Raw genomic sequence first — 13,865 nt, forward strand, 5'->3', positions numbered from 1 at the left:
TGAGCTATTGTTCATTGTAAATGCAGTGGAACCTTGATAAAATATGACCTGCTATAGCATGAAATTTAGCATAATCCTATTGATTGGTGCTTGTTACTGAAAGAACCAGAAGGTTCTTGTTATACTACTTTATCTCTATCTCAGTTGCTTGGCAAAGACCCAAAGAATCATGTTTTAATAAAGTCCACCTTTGAGAGAATAAAGGAACAAAATGTGATTCTTCTTCACTTTTATAGAACTCAAAGTATTTATGTTAAATAAATGGTATGTAGGCATTGATAGGGAGGCATCGTATGTCTGGGAGGCAAACAAAAAAAAAAGACTTTTATAAAGACAAAAGTTTGGAAGTTTTGGTCTTGGAAGAATCGAGAATGTAAAACATCTGATAAGAATTGAATTACTGAAGTTGGTGGAGTTTAAAGTAGCTTATTGTTTTTCATGACTGTATTTTGTCTATAACATTTGATATAGATGTCATCTCCATGATTTCATAATTTAAATTAGATTGAAAGATTTTAACAGTATGGTGCAGATCTCTAATTATGTTGAGTACCTAAGATGATTTCTAAAACTCTCTTTTGCATATATAACATAGTTTTAGAATGTAAACTATTTGAGATTAGAAGCCATGTTTTTATAAGCTTTGTATTTCAGATACTGGCATAGTACTAACAAAAGACATATTCTGTAAATGTTCTCTGAATATCTGGAAAGACTAACATTTTTCATGCACTGATAACCAGTCACTGTGTCCATGATTGACTAGTACTCACCTCTGTTTGAGAAGATAGTAATTCCTCGTCCTGATGATTCCCTTTATTCAAAGGAATATCCAGTAGGACAACTCTCCTGATCTCTCTTTGCTCCCATTTGTGCCTTCCCAGGAGTAAAGGAGTAACTTAACTGACAGGTAGCTTTGGGAGTAGGAACTGGGCTTGCTTTGTCAGCTCCTTTCTTACGTGCTGCATTTTGGGATTCACCTTTCAGTGTAGATACAGGAGGTGGTCAGGACCTGGCCATGTGGTAAGCTTGGAGGTAAAGGCTGCAGGGCAGGACTTGCAGTTTTGTAGCTCTGCTTGTGACTGTACTGATGAGTGTGTCTAATTTTGGAATTCAGATAAAGATACCAACACCTAAGGATTAGGATGCTGTACACATAAGTCATGATACCTGCTCCATCAGCAATAAAGCTGGCATTTTTATTTCCCTTCTGCCTATTCCTCTACCTGACTTGTTTCAGAATTCAGGCAGGGAAAAGTAGGTGTGAAAAATTGACCCTCTAGAGTGTGTCCGCACTGGCTTGCTAACAGTCAGGGAGAAAACCTTGCACTGGTGGCTGTCACCTCACCGATTTCCCATTCCAAAGGGGCCAGTGACTCAGCCCCACTCACTCCACACCACAGCCTGGCATGCAATCAGCACGAAGACAGACCAGGGTGTCTGGGGTGAGATGTGGGTGGAGCATTGGAGACCATTTTCAGTGCATACCAGGAAGTGCCACAAGAACACACAATGGCTTAGCACTGAATCCTGGGTGGGCAAACCCTGGGCAGAAGTCCGGGCTCTACCCAATCCATATCACAGCTTAGCACTGGATCTGGGGCAGACAGGTCCTGGGAGAAGTCTGTCACAGAGGCAGCCCAGATCTTAGGCATCAGTACAGCTACCTCATTTCCTGTACCCACAACTCCCTGACCCCTCGCCTTACCCTACTCCACATCATAGCCTTGCACTAGATTTGGGATGAACACAACAGAGAAAGGACACGACTTTGGGCTGCTTCTGAGTGGAACGCTGGATACCTACACAGACTACGCATAGGTCTGCTGTGAATAGAAGGGTCTCACTTGCTTCAGCAATCACCTCCTTTAGGGCAGAGAACAAACTCATGGGCAAAGAAGCTTGATCAAACTCGACCCTCACAGCTTCTACTCCAACAGCTGGGGAGCAGACCCTGCCCCTGACAGGGCAGTGGCAGCTACAGGGGAGAGAGGAAGCTGCAGCTCACATCCAGCACAGGCTCTAGTCATCTGTAACACCAACCACAACCTATTTTAATCGGATAATGACCAGCACACTCTGAGGAAAGATGTGGATGGCATCCATACAAAAACCAGCCCTCACACCAGCATTAGTGGACACACATAGTGTACACAGGGATGCTCCCGCATAAAAACACCCCTTCAAGATCACAGTAGATATTGGTTTCTCCTAAATTCATAGAGACAAAGTTAAGTAAAGTAAAAAGGCAAGGGAACTACTCCCGATTAGAAGAACAAGAGAAATCCCCTGAAAGAACAAACAATGAAACAGACCTCACCATTCTGCTAGACCTCTGGTTCAAAAAGGAGGTAATAAAAATACTAAAACAATTAAGAAAGATTATTGATGCAAATTCAGATTACTCTATCAAGGAACTAGAAATTATAAAGATGAACCAATCAAAAGAGAAAAATCAATTGCCCAGAAAAAACCAGTCTAGAAGCAATGAATAGCAGACTAAATGACACAAGAAATAAGTGATCTGGAAGATAGAATATTGGAAATCCCCTAGTCAGAATAGCAGACAGAAAGACAAGTGAAAAAAAAAAAAGCGACATACAAGATCTATGGGATAATATACAGCATGTTAACCTACACATAATAGGGTTTCCAGAAGGAGAAAAGAAGGAGAAGGATATTGAAAGGTATTTAAAGAAATTATAGCTGTAAACTTTTTAAACCTAAAGAGAGAAACAGATATCCAGCTACAGGAAGCACAGAGGGTCCCAAGTAAGATGAAACCAAACAGACCCACACCAAAAGAAATTAGAAAATATTAAGAGAAGATTCTAAAAGCAGCAAGAGAAAAAACAAAGAATCAGTTACAAGGGAAACCTCATATGGTTATCAACTGATTTCTCTGCAGAAACTCTGCTGGCCATAAGGGAGTAGCATGATATATTCAAAGTCCTGAAATGGAAAAATCTGAAACCTAGGATACTCTATCCATCAAGATTACCATTTAAAATAGAAGGAGAGATAAATAACTCCTCAGATAAACAAAAACTAAAAGAATTCAGCAATACTAAACCTACACTACAAGAAATATTGAAGGGTCTTTTCAAAATAGTAAAGAAGCTAGAATCTGTAAAAAAGGGAAAATCACAATAGAAAAGGCGAATATGTAAAAGGATTGAAGATAATTTAAATAAGCCAGTACATAGATTAAAAAGCAATAAAAATTATGTGATTATAACTAAAATTAACAGAGAAAGAATAAAAATGAAGATGTAAAATGGGACATAAAAATCACAAAATGTAGATGTGCATCTTTTAGAATGTGTATCACTATCAGTTTAAAGCAGTTAGGTGTAGTTATAGGTCAACATCCTTAAACTCCATAGTAACCACAAATAAAAAACATACAATAGATTGACAAAAACCAGAAGGAGAGGACCTCAAAGATACTATAAAAGAAAATCATCAAACCACAGAAGGAAAAATAAAACAAATAAATGAAAAAGAAGAACTACAAAAACAACTGGAAAACAAGGATTGAAATGTCAATAAGTATATACCTATCAATAATTACCTTAAATGTCAGTGGACTAGATGCTCTGATCAAAAGACAGAGTGGCAGATTAGATTAAAAAACAAACACACAAAACCCCCACAAAATCCCAAGAACCTACAATATGCTGCCTACAAGAGACTCACTTCAGGGCAGTAGACGCACGAAGTGAAAGCAAGGAGGTGGAAAAAGAAATTTCATGCAAATGGAAATAAGAAAGCAAGGGTAGCAATACTCATATCAAACAAAGGATAAAATACTCATATCAAAAGAAGGACAAAAAAGGATATATAATGATAAAGGGATCCACATAAGGAGAAGATATTATACTTGTTAACATATATGCACCCATGCCTAAATATATAAAGCAAATACTAACAGAGAAAAAGGGAGAAATTGATAGTAATACAATAATAGTAAAAGACTTTAACACCTCACTGATATCAATGAATTGATCTTCCAGACAGAATATCAAAAGAGGTCCTAAATGACAAAATAGACTGAGACTTAATTGATATCTATACGACACTACATCCCCCCCAAAAAACTGGAATACACATTCTCTTCAAGCACCCGCGTAACATTTTCTAGGATAGGTCACACATGAGGTCACAAAAAAGCCTCAACAAATTTAAGAGGATAGAAATTATTTCAAGCACCTTTTCTGACCTTACAGTATGAAACTAAAAATCAACCACAGAAAGAAAAATGAGAAAAGAACAAACATATGGAGACTAAACAACATGCTACTAAAAAAAAGTAGGTCAACAATGAAATAAAAAAAAAGTCAGAAAATACTAAGAGACAAATGTAAATAAAAACACACCCATACCAAATCTATGGGATACAGCAAAAGTAACTCTAAGGGAGAAGTTCATAGCAATACAGATCTTTCTCACAAAACAAGAAACATCTCAAATAAACAACTTAACCTACCACCTGTCATTATACACAAATGACATGATACTTTATATATAAAAACTTAAAGACTCCACACAAAAATTATTAGAATTGATAAACAAATTCAGTAATGTAGCAGGATGCAGGATCAACACATAAAAATCTGTTGCATTTCTTTACACTAACAATGAAATATCAGAAAGAGAAAGTAAAAAAAGAAAAATCCCTTTTATAATTGCATCAGAGAATAAACTACCTACAAATAAACCTGACCAAGGAGGCAAAAGACTTCATATGCTAAGAACTATATGACATTGACAAAGAAAATTGAAGATGATTAAAAAAAATGGAGAGAGATCCCATGCTCTTGGTTTAGAAGAATTAAAATTGTTAAAATGTCCATAGTGTACAAAGCAATTTGTACAGTGAGCCCTATTAAATTACCCAGTACTTTTTTCACAGAACTAGAACAAATAATCCTAAAATTTATATGGAATCATGAAAGACACAAAATTGCCAAAGCAATACTGATGGAAAAAACAAAAAAACCAAAAAAAAAAAAAACCCATAACAAAGCTGGATCCTTCCAGACTTCAGATTTTACTATGAAGCTGCAGTAATCAATATAGCATGATATTTGCTCAAAAACAGACTTCTAGATCAATGGAGCAGTAAAATAGAGAGCCTAGAAATAAACCCATGCAGTTACAGTCAATTAATCTAGAACAAAGGAGGCAAGAATATACAATGGAGAAAAGACAGTCTCATCAACAAGTTGTCTTGGGAAAACAAGACAGCTACATGTGAATCAGTGAAATTAGAACACTCCCTCATACCATATACAAAAATAATGGTTTAAAGACCTAAACATACAACATGACACCATAAAACTAGAACATAAACAAAACATTCTCTGACATTAATCATAGCAATATTTTCTTAGATCAGTCTCCCAAGACAAAAGAAATGAAAGCAAAAATAACAAATAACGAATAGTAATAAATGAAAGCAATAATAACAAATGGGACCTAATCAAATTTAAAAGCTTTTGCATAGCAAAGGAAACCATCCACAAAATGAAGACAACTGAAGGAATGGTAGAAAATGTCTGCAAACGACTTGACTGACAAGGAGTTACTATCCAGAATATACAAACAACTCATACAACTCAATATGGCAAAAAAGACAAACAACCCAATCAAAAAATGGGCAGAAGACTTAAGACCTAAACAGACATTTCTCCAAAGAGGATATACAGATAGCCAACAGGCATATGAGAAGATGCTCAACATTGCTAATTATTAGAGAAATGGAAATCAAAACCACAATGAGGTATCACCTCACATTGGTCAGAATGGCTATCATCAAAAAGTCTATAAATAATAAATGCTGGAGAGAGTGTGGAGAAAAGGGACCCCTCCTACACTGTTGGTGGGAATGTAAATTGGTATAGCCACTCTGAAGACAGTATGGAAGTTCCTTAAAAAATTGAAAATTGAACTGCTGAATGACTCAGCAATCCCACTCCTGGGTATATATCTGGAAAAATCAAAAAGATACATGCACCCCAATGTTTATAACAGCACTATTTACTATAGCTGTGACATAGAAACAACCCAAGTGCCAGTCCACAGACAGTAGGCTTAAGATGCAATGGAATATTACTTAGCCATGAAAAGAATGAAATTCTGCCATTTGTCGCAACATGAATGGACCTAGAGAATATTATGCTTAGTGAGTTGTCAGAGAAAGATAGATACTACATGATATCATTTATATGTGGGATCTAAAAAATAATATAAATAAATGTATGTACATAACAGAAATAGACTCACAGACATAGAAAACAGAATTAAAATTACCAAAGGGGAAAGGAAAGGGCAAACTAGGAATATGGGCTTAACAGATACAAATTGCTGTGTGTAAAATAGATAAGCAACAAGGATTTACTATGCAGCACATGGAATTATACTGAATATCATCTAATAACCTATAATGGAATATAATCAGAAAAAAAATTGACTCACAGTGTTGCACACCTGAAACTAATACAGTATTGTAAATGAACTATACTTCAATTAAAAAATTGGTTCTCTAGAACCGTAAGATTTATATAACTTGGGTATTGGAAATATCGCTGACACAACGAGCTGGGCTAGAGTTGGAGGGCTTGCAAGTAATTACCATTCACTTGGTTGGAGCTCATATTAACTTGGGGAAACATGAGAACTCTTCGCACTTGAGAATTCTTAAGACAAGAACTGTAGAAATACCATGATACCAGCAAATATTAGCAATGTGATACTCATATTGTGCCTGAGAACTCCAAATATCCCTACTTTTCTATGAATACTCACTAGATTCTTCTTAATTACTGGCAAGTAGCCAGAAAATATTTCCATTCCTAGTTCTGTGGCCACTGTTATAGTTTTGTTTCCCATGTACTGTTGTACCATGTAATAATAGCCTATTTTTCTGTCTTCTCCAAAGCAGTACATATTTCTCATTGTCAGTTACAGATCGTCCTAAACTTTACTTGTGTATTGACAGAAATATTTTTCTTCCTTACGTAACTGCTATTTGTATACCATCACATTAAATTCTGAAAAACAATCCATTTAGAGCATCTTCCTTTATATCCCATTTTCAGTAAGTTCAGCTTATCTCACATAAAGTTATTATATTTTAGCATTATATTTACATGACTAGCAGCCTACTCTTCACATCTTCAGAAAAGATGAAAGATTGTAAACATATATACTATTGTTCTTTCCTGGCTGATGCTCTGTCCAAGAAGTGGGTTTGTTATTCAAAGCAAGTAGAACTCAACTGTAAATATTTACTATATCTGGTATCAGATTTATCATTAGGAAATGAAAGTGACTATATAAATATATATCATGTATAATGTATGTTATATGTAGCTATATTAGTATACAATATATAAACTTAGAACTGTCTCTCTTGTTTGATTACTCTAAATCACAACTCAAACCTATTAGCCTTTAGCCTATTATTCCTCTTTCTCCATTCCAGATGCTTTCATTTCTTTCTGTTCCTATCCCTCCCTTGATTTCCTCCCCTCTCCTTCTGGCCAGACTAAATCCCTTAAAGTACGTTTGCCTCTTAAAGCTAAACCTCTCTCAGAACGTTCATGCCACAACTATGTGGCATCAACAAACAGTTGTTGAATGAGTGAATAAATTGGTTAGTTAGCGTATGGTGGTTAACGGCAGAGGACTTAAATTGCAATCCTAGCTCTCCCAGTTTAGGGGTGTAAGACTAAGATTACAGTTTTAATCTTTCTGGACATTTGTTTCCTCCTCTGTACTTTGGGGATAATGATTCTCCTTTTTAGAATTGCTATGAGGATAAGAAATAATTAAGTGCTTGGTATGTGTAGGTGCTCAATAAAAGATTATTAGTATTGTTAATAAACGTTTGTACATTATTAATAATTGTTATAATTAAAGACTTAAAATAGTAATCATTGCTGTTTTTCATTTATATATTATTGATGATTTGTAATTACTGTTGATAATTAATAAATTATCAAAATAAGGCTACTTGGGGGGAAAAAAAACCCGCCAAACGAGTCATACAATATTACAAAGAGTTGGGAGGAGAATAGAATGTAGTTTTTTCTGGGCACATGCCTGGACTCTCCTTAGCTTGGACTTTCCTGCATTTTGGGTGAGAACCATAACTCAGAAAACAGGTCTATATGGGAACTGGGCCGGGGATACTTACCTTCCCAATTCATAGCAGCTATTCCTGACCTAAAGTCCCTTTCTGACCTTGGTGACCGCCTTATAGGACATGGTATTCTTTTTTCAGACGTGGCTTTCCACTCTTTCCTGCAGTAACAGCGTAAGAAACCTCAGAGGGACTGAGTGTGCTCTGTCTAGTGCCAAAGGAAAAGGTAGTCGGTTTTACCACATTTTAGGTCCATTTGGGACACAGCAGGTTTTTGTGGTCTTGCTCTGAAACCCAGCCTAAAGGACATCATGAATAATGTAGCTTCAGTGGGGAAATTCATTCTGAATTCTAAACAAACGATTTACAAAGAAATTTTAGAAACATACCCCTTTAAAATTGCAGATGACCTATGTTTCAAAGGTTTGAAATGGCTCTACATACAATTTATATCCACTTTGGAGTTATCTGTTCATTTCATGAAACAATGATCATTTCTAAGTGGACGACTTTGATTTGGAGATTACTTGGCACACTGTTACCTATTTATTTTTCCCTTGTATTTTTCCCATATACCTTTTCTCTTAATGTGTACCTTCACATGATTATCACAGTTCTCATATCAATGTTTAAAAGCCTGCTTTTGAAAAACATAATGCCTTTGTTAAAGACTGATTTGTATTTGGCTTTGTAGAAAAATGAACTTAAGAAAATCTTTATTGAAACATGAATCCTAACCCACAATGGTCATTGTATTCCGCAGAGAGTAACTTTGCACCACTTCTGATAATTTGAGATTGCTGGGTTCTCTAGCTTCTATATCAAGCCTTGAGGGAGACACTCTGAAATAGAATAAGCCCATCTCCAATTCTTTCTTTTCTTTAGGATGGCTAATACTACTGTGCTTTTCTTAAAACATTTTAAGTCTCCGAGATAAAAGACATTAACAGTAAAGAAGAAGGGTATTGCGTTGTGATTAAAATGAAAACAGATAAATTTGTACTGAATAATAAATGGCTTTATCTCTGGCGAGACTGCTATAGAATGTTGTTCTAGAATGTCATGGGATTTAGTCTGATATAATAATCTCAGAATCTGAGGGATCTGGGGCTGTCCTAATTTCAAACCTATTGAAGTTTTCTTCTCCGCACATTCATGGTTATGATGAGATAAGCAGTTACAGGCACTTAGGCCTATTTGAAGTTTATGAAGTGTGACCTGTTTATGAGGTTGTATGTAAACAAGTTATATATCACCATAGCAAAGAACAGGGGAAATTTATTTAAGCTACAGTTTGAGTACTAGGGGCTGATTAAAACAATCAGACTCTTCCTGAATGCACTATTTAATTGTTAAACCTAATAAAAATAGGTCTGCCATTAAATATTTCTATTAAACATTTGGTTTTTAATGTTGAGTTGATATTTTTCATATTTGACTCAGAAATTTTCTCAAAATTTTTACTTTAAAAATTTTAAATCTACAAAGAAATTGGAAAAAACTATATAGTGCCTATCTTTTACCCCTTCGTCTGGAGTCACTCATTTTAACCTTTTGCCACATTTGCTTTATCTCATTGCACACATACTCAAATGCCTACAGTTAAGTCTGTATATGTACTTCGAGTTAGTTTTTGTGATGGCATCAGAAAAGGGACACATTAATTCTTCAATATGGATAGCCACTTATTTTAGTACCATTTGTTGAAAAAAATATTGTTCACCAAATTGAATTACCTTGGCATCTCTGCCAAAAGCAAACTGGCTACATGTGGATAGGTTTATTTTTGACTTTCTATTTTGTTTCATTTATCTGTATGTTTATATTTATGCCAATACCATGCTGTCTTGATTACTTCAGTTTTATAGTAAATTTTGAAATCAGAGAGTGATATTTCTCTATTTTTTCCCGAAGTTGTTTTGGCTATTCTGCATCCTTTATTTTTCCATATAAAATTTAGATTTATCTTGTCAATTTCTGTAAACTCACTTGCAGAGATTATGTTTGGCATTATGTAGACTATGTAAATCAATTTGGAGAAAATCAGTATCCTAACAGTATTTAGTCTTCCAATCCTTCAACAATTATATATCTCTTTAATTATTTAGACCAGCTTTGATTTTTCCTGAAATGTTTGTGGTTTTCATAGCATAGGTCTTATATATACACTTTATTGTATTTATCTTTCTCTTTTTCACAATTCTAATGCTACTGTAAATATAATTGCTTTAAATTTTTTGTCAAATTGTTTATTTTAATATTAGTCTAGTAATTCTAATTTAGTAATACAATTTCTTGCTGCATGTTGATTGTGCATCTGGTGAATATGCTAAATCCATTTATTATTTTAGTAGTTTTTTGTTGATCATTTGTTGACCATTTTTTAGTATGTAGGTAATCATGTCATCTGCAAAATGACAGTTTTAATTCTTTTTTCAAATCTTTGTGCTTTTATATATGTATTTTTTTCTCTTGCCTTATTGCACCTCATAGGCCTTCTTGCACTTGCTAGGAATCCAGGACAATGCTGAGTATATGTGATGAGAGTAGAATCCTTACTTTGTTTCAAATCTTAGGACATATGCATTTAGTTATTTACCATTAACTATGATAATTGATGCAGGTCTTTCATAGAGATGCTTTTATCAGGCTAAGAAATTTCCCTTCTATTTCTAGTTTTGCAATAATTTTTGTCTTAACTAAGTGTTGAATTCTCTGAAGTGAATTTTTTAATCTGTTGAGATTTTCTGTCTTCTTTTTGTATTCGTTTTCTTTATTCTATCAATATGTACAAGTAAGTTGAATTTCAAATATCAAACCAACTTGCTTTCTTGGAATATACCTACTTGATCAAGATATTTATCCTTTTTATAGATTGCTGAATTCAGTGTTTTGTTTATATGTTGTTATAGTTTTACATGTATTTCATGAGGAATATAGTTCTATAGTTTCCTGTTTGTTAGCTATATCTTTCTTTCTTTGGTATTTTGAGTCAGGAATTAATTTTATTTTTATTCTTTCATTTTTCACTCATACCACAAGAAAACTCAGAGTCTTAAATACTTATCAGTGCCTTACTTATATCCCATAAATTCTGATATGCAATTTTTTAAAAAATTATTTTTTAGAAATTCTGCGATTTTGTTGTTCATTCCCCATTTACTCAAAAAATGTGTAATGGGGTCATAACATATCCAGGTGGGCAGGGCTTCTTTTATCTTTATATTTGGTTTTTATTTACTGTATAGTAATCAGATATTCTTGTTTTGATTAGTTTTACTTCACAGAATTTTCCAAATTTTCTGATATATGGTCAGTTTTGTGATGTTTCATATGTAGTTGAAAATAAAGCTTATCTTTTAGTATTAGGGATTAAAGTTTGTCTATTGATTATGTTAGGATTTCCATGTACTTACTCAACTGTTATCCACTTGATCTGAATTGGACTGAAAATAATGTGTTAAATATTTGTAGTGTGCTTCTGTATGTCTCTTTATGCACTTCCTATAGTTTCTACACTACAAAAGTGTTGGCTGTGTTTTTTAATGCATAGACTGTTTTCATTGTGAATCCGAACCTTCAGCATTTGAAACTTTCATTGTTACGCTTAATGCTTTGGGGTCTGAATTCTGATTTGTCTGATATGATTTTTATTTATACTTTTGCTTTACTATTGTTTTCAATAAATGAGTTAAGTTTACTAATATTGACTAGTACAAATCAAGCTTATTTTATTTTTCTTTTGGCTTTTTAAAAATTTGCATTTCATGCATTTCCTTTTGGTGTGTATTTTTCTCTAAGTTAGATTCTTAGAAGATAGAGATGAGCAAAACAAAATCATATTTATTACCTTAGAGGAGAGTAATCACTTAGCAAAGGAGGTATTGTCAGCAAAAGTAATTACAGTGTGGCTGGAGTATTTCATATGTGCAAAGTGCCATGGGAAAAACAGGGATCAAAATCAGTTCTAACTTGGGGTTACAATGTATATTTACCATCATTCATTTTTTTATCTTAAGACTGGAATAAAAATAGCAAGGGAATTTTAAGAGTAGTTAAGAAATATTAGAAACCTAGACTTTATCAGAATAAAAGTAGCTTGTTTCTTATCATCAAAGTTTGTTACATATCTGTTGATAGGAGATTTCTTTCTTATAATCAATCAGTGACAAGTTCATTAACAAATCTTTGAGAATGAAACTCAGACATTGTGTGAAATCAAGCTGCATGTATTTTAATTACACACTGCTAAAATCTTAGTGCATGATATGGTACATAACTCCTCTGTTTCCCAACATTTGAAGAGCTGTCTCAAATGTATGGATATAGATTTTTTTTTCTCTACAAAGCATAACGGTAACAGTTATTTTAGGTTATACTTTATCCTAGTTTGCCTGGAAGAGCCTTGGTTTGTTCCTCTTGTCCCGCCGTGATACTAGTACTGTCATGTTTTTGCCTAAAAGTGTCCTCTTTTGAAAGACATATTATAATGTCATCATGACTCGTTAAACTTGACAATTAAATGATTGGTCCTTTCTAGTTAATGTGAATTTGTTTAAATGAAAAACATCAACCATGTTTTTCCTTTTAAAGTTTTACCTTGACAAAATGAAAGACTTAATTTCTATGATAAAGGAATTCTAGGCATCAATATGGAAATGGGGAATGTAAGGAGCTCATTAAGCTGCGATCTCCTTTGTTTTCCAGGGTCATGTTTCCTGGAGCTGTTAGGGAAAAAGAGAAGTCCATGCCCCTTCCTCAATTTCTTTGTCTTACCCTGATATGTTGCCAAAACTAAATCTTACCTTTAGTGGCTTATCTTTATCCTCTCCATCACTTCCTGGGCCAGGCATAGATTACACTTGTCAGGTGTTGCTCCTTAGATATGTTAAGGAAGTTCTGACAGAACCTCTTTTATCTTTCCTGGCTTCTAGAATATGAGTTCAAGAGGACAGACATTTTATCTTATTAACTGAGATATTCATAATATTTAGAACAATGCTGGCTCAAACATATTTGCTGGTGAGGAAATGGCATTTCTTAATTTTTCATAATGTGATCAGTCTTTTGCTAGTAAATGTAAGGGACACAGAAAACAAAACAAAAAAATCTGGTCCTAATCATTAGTGGTCTTATAAAGATTAAAAGAGGTAATGATATAGGACAGTTGTATTGACTTAAATTAGGTGAAAGATAGTCTATTAGTGCCTTAGAAGTTCAAGGGGAAGAAATGTCATTAAGGCCTAGAATCAGGAAAGACATAGAAGAGGTTGGGCTTGACCTTGACCCTACTGGATAGACCCATTTGCCTATTCAGAGAAAACAAAAAGAACACACACCAACTGAAAGGGAAAAAAATCAGCAAATTCATTCAGGTGAGAAAGCATAGGATATGTTTGTGATACATAAGTCTCAAAGTGACTAAAACAAAATGCAATGTGAAGAATCACTCATTTTGGCAATTTCCCTCAATTTAATGGGAAACTGAGTTTACCGAAACATAAGGGCAAAAAAAAATTTTAATACATTTTGTAATAATAAATAAATTGATACATGCTATTATGCCTATGCCTATATATTACTGCAAAGTCTTATATTTCAGTCTGAAGTCTCATACTTTTTAGTCCTTTAATTATCCACTCCCCTTATGATGAACACTGACGTACGAAGACTTCCTGCTGATACAAGTAGTAGCTAAGCAACCGTTTTTATACCT

The 13,865-nt window shown here is 34.2% G+C and overlaps 1 protein-coding gene across 4 annotated transcripts in view; it reads left to right on the top strand.

Annotated features, from left to right (window-relative positions):
• SEMA3A (semaphorin 3A) overlaps positions 1 to 13,865 on the top strand; it is a 695,593-nt gene that overhangs the window by 50,360 nt on the left and 631,368 nt on the right. The gene's annotated exons all lie outside the window — the stretch shown is intronic.

This window comes from Vicugna pacos, chromosome 7 (genome assembly GCF_048564905.1).
Source record: "Vicugna pacos chromosome 7, VicPac4, whole genome shotgun sequence".
Taxonomy (NCBI): Eukaryota; Metazoa; Chordata; class Mammalia; order Artiodactyla; family Camelidae; genus Vicugna; species Vicugna pacos.